This window comes from Corvus cornix, chromosome Z (assembly GCF_000738735.6).
Source record: "Corvus cornix cornix isolate S_Up_H32 chromosome Z, ASM73873v5, whole genome shotgun sequence".
NCBI lineage: Eukaryota > Metazoa > Chordata > Aves > Passeriformes > Corvidae > Corvus > Corvus cornix.
Genome location: NC_046357.1, coordinates 26,358,201 through 26,365,434, shown reverse-complemented (window position 1 = coordinate 26,365,434; position 7,234 = coordinate 26,358,201). Strand labels below are relative to the sequence as shown.

The window sequence follows — 7,234 nt, the reverse complement described above, 5'->3', positions numbered from 1 at the left end:
AAGAGGGGGGATCACCCGCGCCGGGGAGGCGGGGGCACCGCGTCTTGCGGGGTTGCGGGGGCGCCGCACGCGCTCCCTCCTCACGGCGGGGAGGGTTAATAAAGGCCGGCGGCCGCCTGCCCACGGCCGGGGGTGCCTCTCCGCCGCCGAGCGGCGACCGGGGTAGGGGAGGCTCGCCCGCCACTCCGCGAACCGCTCTGCCTCCCCGAGGTGCCGCCGCTGCTTCGGCGGGACTCGCCGGCGAGTGAGCCGCCGCGCGGAAGGAGCCGCTCCGCCTCTGACAGAGACGCGCCCCCTCCTCCCCTCCCCACCGCCCGCCCGCCCTCACCTCGAGCTGGCGCTGCCTCCCCGCGCTGCCGCCGCCGCCTCGCCCGTTCGCCACTGCGCCCCGCTGCTGTCCCCTTGGCGCCTGGCCCCGCCGAGGGGCAGGTGGCCAGCCTCGCCCCCGCTGCCCGGCTGCGGCTGCTGCATCTCTCGTCCCCCGCCGCAGGGAAGTCGCAGCGGCGATTACCGAGCGGGAGGAGAGGACAGGAGAGGAGTGGAGCCGCCGGCGGCTCGGGCAGCGCGCTGCGTCTGGGTCTCCGGGGATGGACTGGGCTTCGTCCTGCGCCTCAGGCTGCCCGCGGAGAGGAGGGCGGTGATCGTCCGCCTAGCCCGCCAGGGAGGAGAGGGACCCCGGTTAAATGTCACGGCTCCCCGTCCGCTCCCCGCCGCCACCCCGCGCATCGCTCACCTCGGGAGGGGGCTGTGAAGGTGGCGGCAGAGGCAGCCCCGGCTGCGGCGCGCCCCGCCGCCGCTCGCCGTGAGGGAGAGCCCCGGCAGCCGCCAGGTAAGCGACGGGCACCCTCCCGGTGCCGTCGGGGTGGAGGCCGAGGGGAGCCCGCCTGTGAGGGCAGAATAAGTTTCGGGGCGGGGGGGGGGAGGCCCTCTGGAGGGGAAGAGGAGATCGCGGCGTGGGGTCTGCGCCTCCCGTTGTGAGGGCTGCGGTGGGCGATAGCCGGCGGGACGCGGCGCAGCAGAGCCCTCCACTGCCGCCCGCCCGGGCCGGCCTCGTCGCCGGCCCCCCGAGGGCTCTTGGATGAGCGGCGGACGGCGCTGCCCACCTGGCAGCGGGGGGTGGTGGAGGGGTGTGTGTCGGGCTGCCCCAGTCGGGGGTTGGGGGCACGGGACGCCGTGCCCAGCATCACACCTTCCCTGGGGAAGAGCTTTCCCCGCCGGGCGGGGAACCGTGCGATGGGAGCAGGAGTCCTGCGGGGTCTCCGAGAGACGTGACACAAACACAATAGTCCTTTGTCGCCAGCGAAGAGGCTTCCACACCTGTGTCCGCTGCCGTGGTGGATGTGGTCGCTGGAGTACGTGCATCAGTAAAGTGGGTCTTGGGGGGTGATGGTGGTGGTGTACGGTGAAGGCACTGTTTTACCTTCTGCACAGCAAATCCACAATAGCCCCCCCTTTAAGGGAGCAGCTCGAAGTACATGCAGGTGCTTCTGAACATACCTGGAAGAAAAATAACGGCAAGAAAATCATCTACCATTTCATCATTTGTCCAGTCTTGAGTCTAAAATATAAGGTTTTGCAAGTCCTGTTCTATAGATGCTGGAGTAAGCATCGAATGTTCTTAAGCATTTTCCCCTCTAGCTTTCCTTGCCCAGCAAAGAACTGCAGTGTGTTTTTATTACATGCTGCTATGTTAAAATACTGTTCTTTCAAAAAACTTTCTCACTTAAAAAGAAAAACCTCTCATATATAAAGGAAAACGTCTGAAGTCTGAATGCTTCAGAAATAAATTATATGTGAACTTGCATTGCTTGCCAAGTGCTGGGTGGTGGTGGTGGGGGCAGAAAGAAGCACACAGCTTTTCTGTGCCTTTGTCATGAAAATGAGCCATGCAGTCTTTATTTGAGTCAAAACTATAGCACTAAGGGAAGTGAAAATTAGTTTGCGTAGCATTCATGGAGGTAAGCCATAACCTGTAAAGCATGAACACAATAGTTCTGAAGCCTTACCCCACTTTTTACAGTGACACATCTGGAATTGACAGATCCACAACGTACAGTATGTGTAAGATTTTACCTCACACCAATGCATATGCCCTAAAATAATTATATAACATTTAACTTATCATTCAGACCTACAACAGCTGCCTCCACATGGAAAAAAAAAAAAATTTGCTAGGAGGTAGAATGAAAGGATATGCTTTCCTGAGCTTCTACCTTCCAGTGAAAAGCTCAAAATTAAAAGAGATGGTCTCTGTTCCTTCTGTATGCAATCAAGGCACTAGCACTTCCATTAGAGGCTACACCCTTTCCAGGAAGTGTTTCATGGCAGAGTTGGAGCAGCTGTGTGGTCTACTTTGCTACATAATGGGCCACACAGAAGAGTGCACTAATGTCAGTATGTTCCTACTCCTACTATGTATATATATGTGTAAATATTCCAGTCAAAATGGGATTTGGCGTTTTTTCTTCAGATCATCACTTTAAATGATTGACTCCTCAGCTACTGTGCCACCTCCTTATTTTTCTTGAAAAGTAGTGATTTTGACAGTAGCTAATATATGTGCATCAGAACAGCGATACTATTCTTTTTAGGTAAACAGAATATCCTTGAAAACTGTTTACTGCTCTGAATTCCCTCTTCAGAGAGTAGGAATAACACCTACATAGACTGTACAGCGCAAGGTGTGATCGGCTACATAGAAACAGTGTGGTTTGGCAGTATAACAGGTATCAGATCTTTTGTTACTGTTCTAGAATCCAGACATTCTGCGAAAGGGCTCTAGGAGGAAATGTTATCTTGCATAGTAGCAGCAAGAGGTGAAGAAATACAAAGTATTAGAGAAGCTTGTTAGGTTAAGCAGCTATCCACAAGTACTGTGATTAATACTACGCTGGCACGCCACTGTGAACTAATACCAGGATTTGGGTATCCTGCAGTTAAGAAAAAAGACCAAAGTAACTTGCCCTTTGTAGTTATGAAGCTGTATCATTTTTCTCCAATACAGACAGTTAAGGAGGTCTGAAGATTGGGATATTAGTGCCTCTGTGCCGAGTTTAGCAATGTAAGTCTCTGTTAGTGCCTTTTCATATCTTGTCCCTTCAAATAACATAAACACCGGGTGGGTGTGGTTATTGGAGAGGGTATTGATAAGGATCCTAGGAGGATTCCTGTGGTGATTTTTCTAAGTCATGCTGATATGATTGCTGCCTTTTTTTAAAGGTTTTGGCTTTTTGTTTGTGTACCTTTTAACTGTGTAAACCCTAGTGAATAAAGTGGGGAAACAAAGGTTAAGGAGTTCTGAAGGGTCTGTATGTAGCTGTCTGTTGGTTCTTTGGCTTGTCCTTTGTGAGAAGGTGGATTTCCTTATAGCTGTTGCTGGTGGTTAAAAATCCAGATGATGAACAAGTGGAGGGATAAATGGATCAATTTCAGTAAATTTGTATGATACTAGGGATGTGTATTGCTGCATTCTCCTATTGCAAATTAGCTTATTTGGCTACTAGTACTATGATACAGTATGCTGAGTACATTCTAATTCTCGTGCTTTCTCTTCATTTTTTTGTACAGATATTCAGGAAATTTAAGAAAATTCTATTTCTAATTAGTCACTGATTGACATGCCTCTGTCATAAGGCTGATTTGGCTAAGCTCTGTCTAATTATGAATCTTTATAAATTATTGCTCATTTCTAATTAGTACAGTGACTAGTTTAACTGTTTAGTTTCCAAAATGTATTCAGCTCAAGAATTTTCAGCCAGACACTTTTTTTTCACTTAATTTGAAAGCATAAAATCAAGATTTTTCTTCTTTCCTGGAGAGTGTGGCCTCTCTGTTACCTCAGAGAAACATTCAAATAAATGAGATAACTCTGTAAAGAATGGAACTGAAATATTTGAAATTTATAGACATTGGTCCTCAAGATATGCAATATACTAATCAATGTTTTCTGTGCTGAGATATTAATATTATTCCCCTGAGATATGTTGAGTAGAATTCATATTTGATCTGCTTGCCATCTCATAAGCCTTTAGATACCTGGCTACAGTTTCATTTCTTAATGATGAAAATCTGTGGAGAGAGGAAACACAGAAGATAAACTGTCATCAGTGTTGTATAATGACATTTTGCTGGCCCATTTTCTGTTGATAAAATGCAAATCTTGTGACTTTTTTTTTCTCTCAGTGACTATACTATGAAGCAGTAGTTCACAAGATTATTTATAAACATACCAATCAGAGCTGTTATTTGATTAAAGTCTAATTTCTCATTCACTTTGAAACTGGAAGTAGATATTTCTATCAGCAGATTATAGGTGAGTCTTGTTATTTATCAATATATTGTTAGTGTTTTCAGCTTGATTATTATTATAAAAGTCCTATTAGGTCAGTGTGGATATTTAGTGAATATCTTGTCTGTGAGGTGGAGTTAGTGGACCATTTAACCCATCTTCCAGAAATACTCCTAATTACATGAAAATAGAAGTAAGGGTGCATTGAAATTAATATTTTATTGAAGGTGAACATATTTTAAACTGCTTCTTACTATTGGTTAGCACTTCTGCTAACATTTCTCTTATTCCTTTTGTAGTAGGCAAGGGTTGTAAGGAAACACCAAAATTATGCCTGAGCTGGTGTTTTTTAAATGGCGTAGCCAAAGTAGGTGATTAAAAAAAAAAAAAGAAATCAGAAGACTAAATGTGTCTGAAGGAAATGGATATCTGGATTTCTGTCTAATGATCCTATTACATTTCCTAAAAAGAAAGAAAATGGAGAAAATTGGGTTTTAGTTGGACAAAAAAAGTGACAAAATTTATTAGCTGTCAATCTCAAAATTAAAGTTGCAACGAAAGAAAAAAAAAGTAGAGTATTTGCAAACTTTTGTCATCATTGGAAATAAACTATAATGTATTTCAATGGAGTAAACAGAATCATCTTCAACAGAAATATTTGTCTATATAAAAATATCTCATCATTGTGGAGTTTTTTGGATTAACTGCAAAATGTCTGTCCTTTGGACAGAATAAAGAAGAATAATTATCCTACAGTCCTATTTCTTTTTGTTTAGCTAGTATTCATACAACAGTAACTATGATTAATGTTTTATAACTTTTAATAAACACATATTCTATTTTTACTTTTTTTTTTAAATAAAATTTGCATGGCTTCTTTAAGCCATTTTTCTTCAGGTGAAGAGAGATTCTTTTAAAAGGTAAAAAAAAAATCAGATCTATCCTGTAAAACTATAGGTAAGATGTCTTAAGTCTTACCTTTTTATATTTGAAGTTATACTTTAGAAAATTGCATTTGTTCTGATACTCATGTTTAACGCCTAGGAACAGCCAGTGGTCATTTGTTAAGATTATAGGAACTTAATAGTGCTCTGCAGCCCTCACTTCTTCCCATTCCCCAGCCCCAATAATTTTAAGTAGACTTATCTTCAGTGTTGAATACTTATAAGAGCCATGGGGTGGCATTTACTGAGGCAGGCCAAAGGCCATCTTTGAGCTGTACAAATGCAGAGCTCCATCTCTAAGGGAAGAGTGGGATTTCCTGGACTCCCCTCCCTAGAGTTTTTTGTGTAACTAGGAGAGTAATATGGGGAACCACATCACTAGAGAGACCAAATTGTCTGGCCTTAGAACAGGACTGCTACTTAGACTGTCATCCTCTGTTCATTTTCCAACTTGCAGATTATGCTTTCCTCCTATTATTTCCTTCAGGTTATCTTGTTTCTGAGAAAACACAAAGTTTTCTTCAAATGGTATTTATCTCTTGATTGCTGCAATTCATGAACTGCATTTCAACTTGTGTTTTGGTGAAGTATTTGTGGAATAGCAGTAGCTGTTAAGAATTTCATAAGAGAGGATTTTTTGAGGAAAAGCTCAGTTTGGCATTTTCAGGATTTTTTTTCCTTTAAAGCAGAAAGATTTATATTCTTCTGTTGCAAGTCATCAAGTAGATTCCCATTCACAGCACACATGAGCCTCAGCACTGATATCTTCCCATGGCTGACCTACACCTTTTTTAGGTCAACATGTACTAAAATCTATTGAAATCGTCACAACTCCACCATCTCTGGAAGGCACCAGTCATGCAGGCAGGTAACGTGTGTGGGAAGGACACATACAAAGACCAAACTATGTTTTATCATGGTTATAGAGACTGCAGATAACCTCAGAAGAGACACAAGAAGAGAAACAAGCTCCTTGGGAAGAAGAAATTCTGCTTCCCTGTAGGCCCTGGAGGAAAAAAAGGAGGGAGAGATTTCAAGATTGTGAGATTTTACAACTCTGCAGATCCTTAGTTGGGATAGATAGCAGATGCCAGCCCCACTAAAGAGGAGGTAGAGTTTGTGATTGCTTGTGACAAAGTCTGATGTTTCTGCAGTGGAAAGAAATAGGGAAGACTGAAGCTGGAAGGGTGGTGTGTGACTGAGAATGAGAGAGCCAGACAAACCTGTGGCCTTTTCAGCATTAATGTTCCTGGCTGTTCTCAAAAGTAACCAACTACACATATGCTTAAACACTGTGATTCAATTTTCCAGGCATAGCAATAATTGTCCTAGAAAATGAGACTGTGTTGCTGTTCCTGTCATGGGTGTTAGAAAGTGTTAAGATTCAGAAAACCACTCATCTTCAATGGTCACATTTGAGTACAAGACTTGCTTTAGATGTTCCTCTGAATGCCTCCCATGCTGTATGCAACTATCAAAACCAGGACAATTATACAGAAGAAAAGATGAGGCTTACCATTCTATTAAATAGAAAGTATTAGTTTGACCATTAGTAGAAGGAATAGATTTTTGGTTTAAAAGCCAGGAAAAATGTAATGTTATAATGTATGTGGGGAGGAACCGTGGTAAAATAGGTTGCGTTTATGCCGGTACATGATGTAGTCTGGAAGAATATGCAGAATTCTATATTAGCATATATCTTTATACTCCTTTTGATTGTCTTTCTTTTTTTTTTTTTTGGACTACTGAGTGGGACCAACCAAATCTATTGAGAAAATACCTGTCTCATGCCAGCTTTTGACTCTCTCTTTCCCAGTGTAAACTGGCACACTTTGAAATGGAAAAGAAGCACTTTGGGTATAGGTAACATGTGAAAACAGAATATATTCATTTCTTGCAGTCTGGATAGTGAAAGCCTTCAAAGAGTGAGAGGATCGGTTTAATTTAAGATAAAATTTCTCTTTGCTCACAACATAAACAGACCCTAGTGCAAACAAGAATT

General features: G+C 43.8%; 1 protein-coding gene across 3 annotated transcripts in view; it reads left to right on the top strand.

The window, feature by feature from the left end:
* The first annotated feature begins 365 nt into the window (after positions 1 to 365).
* The window catches only part of LINGO2 (leucine rich repeat and Ig domain containing 2), a 499,803-nt gene continuing 492,934 nt past the window's right edge, over positions 366 to 7,234 (top strand). For 2 of the 3 annotated variants that reach the window (XR_005603919.1, XR_005603920.1), the window contains exon 1: positions 476 to 829. The gene's annotated coding sequence lies outside the window, so the exon portion shown is untranslated. Of the gene's footprint in view, positions 830 to 7,234 lie in introns of all 3 variants that reach the window. The other variant, XM_039567518.1, reaches the window with a different exon arrangement.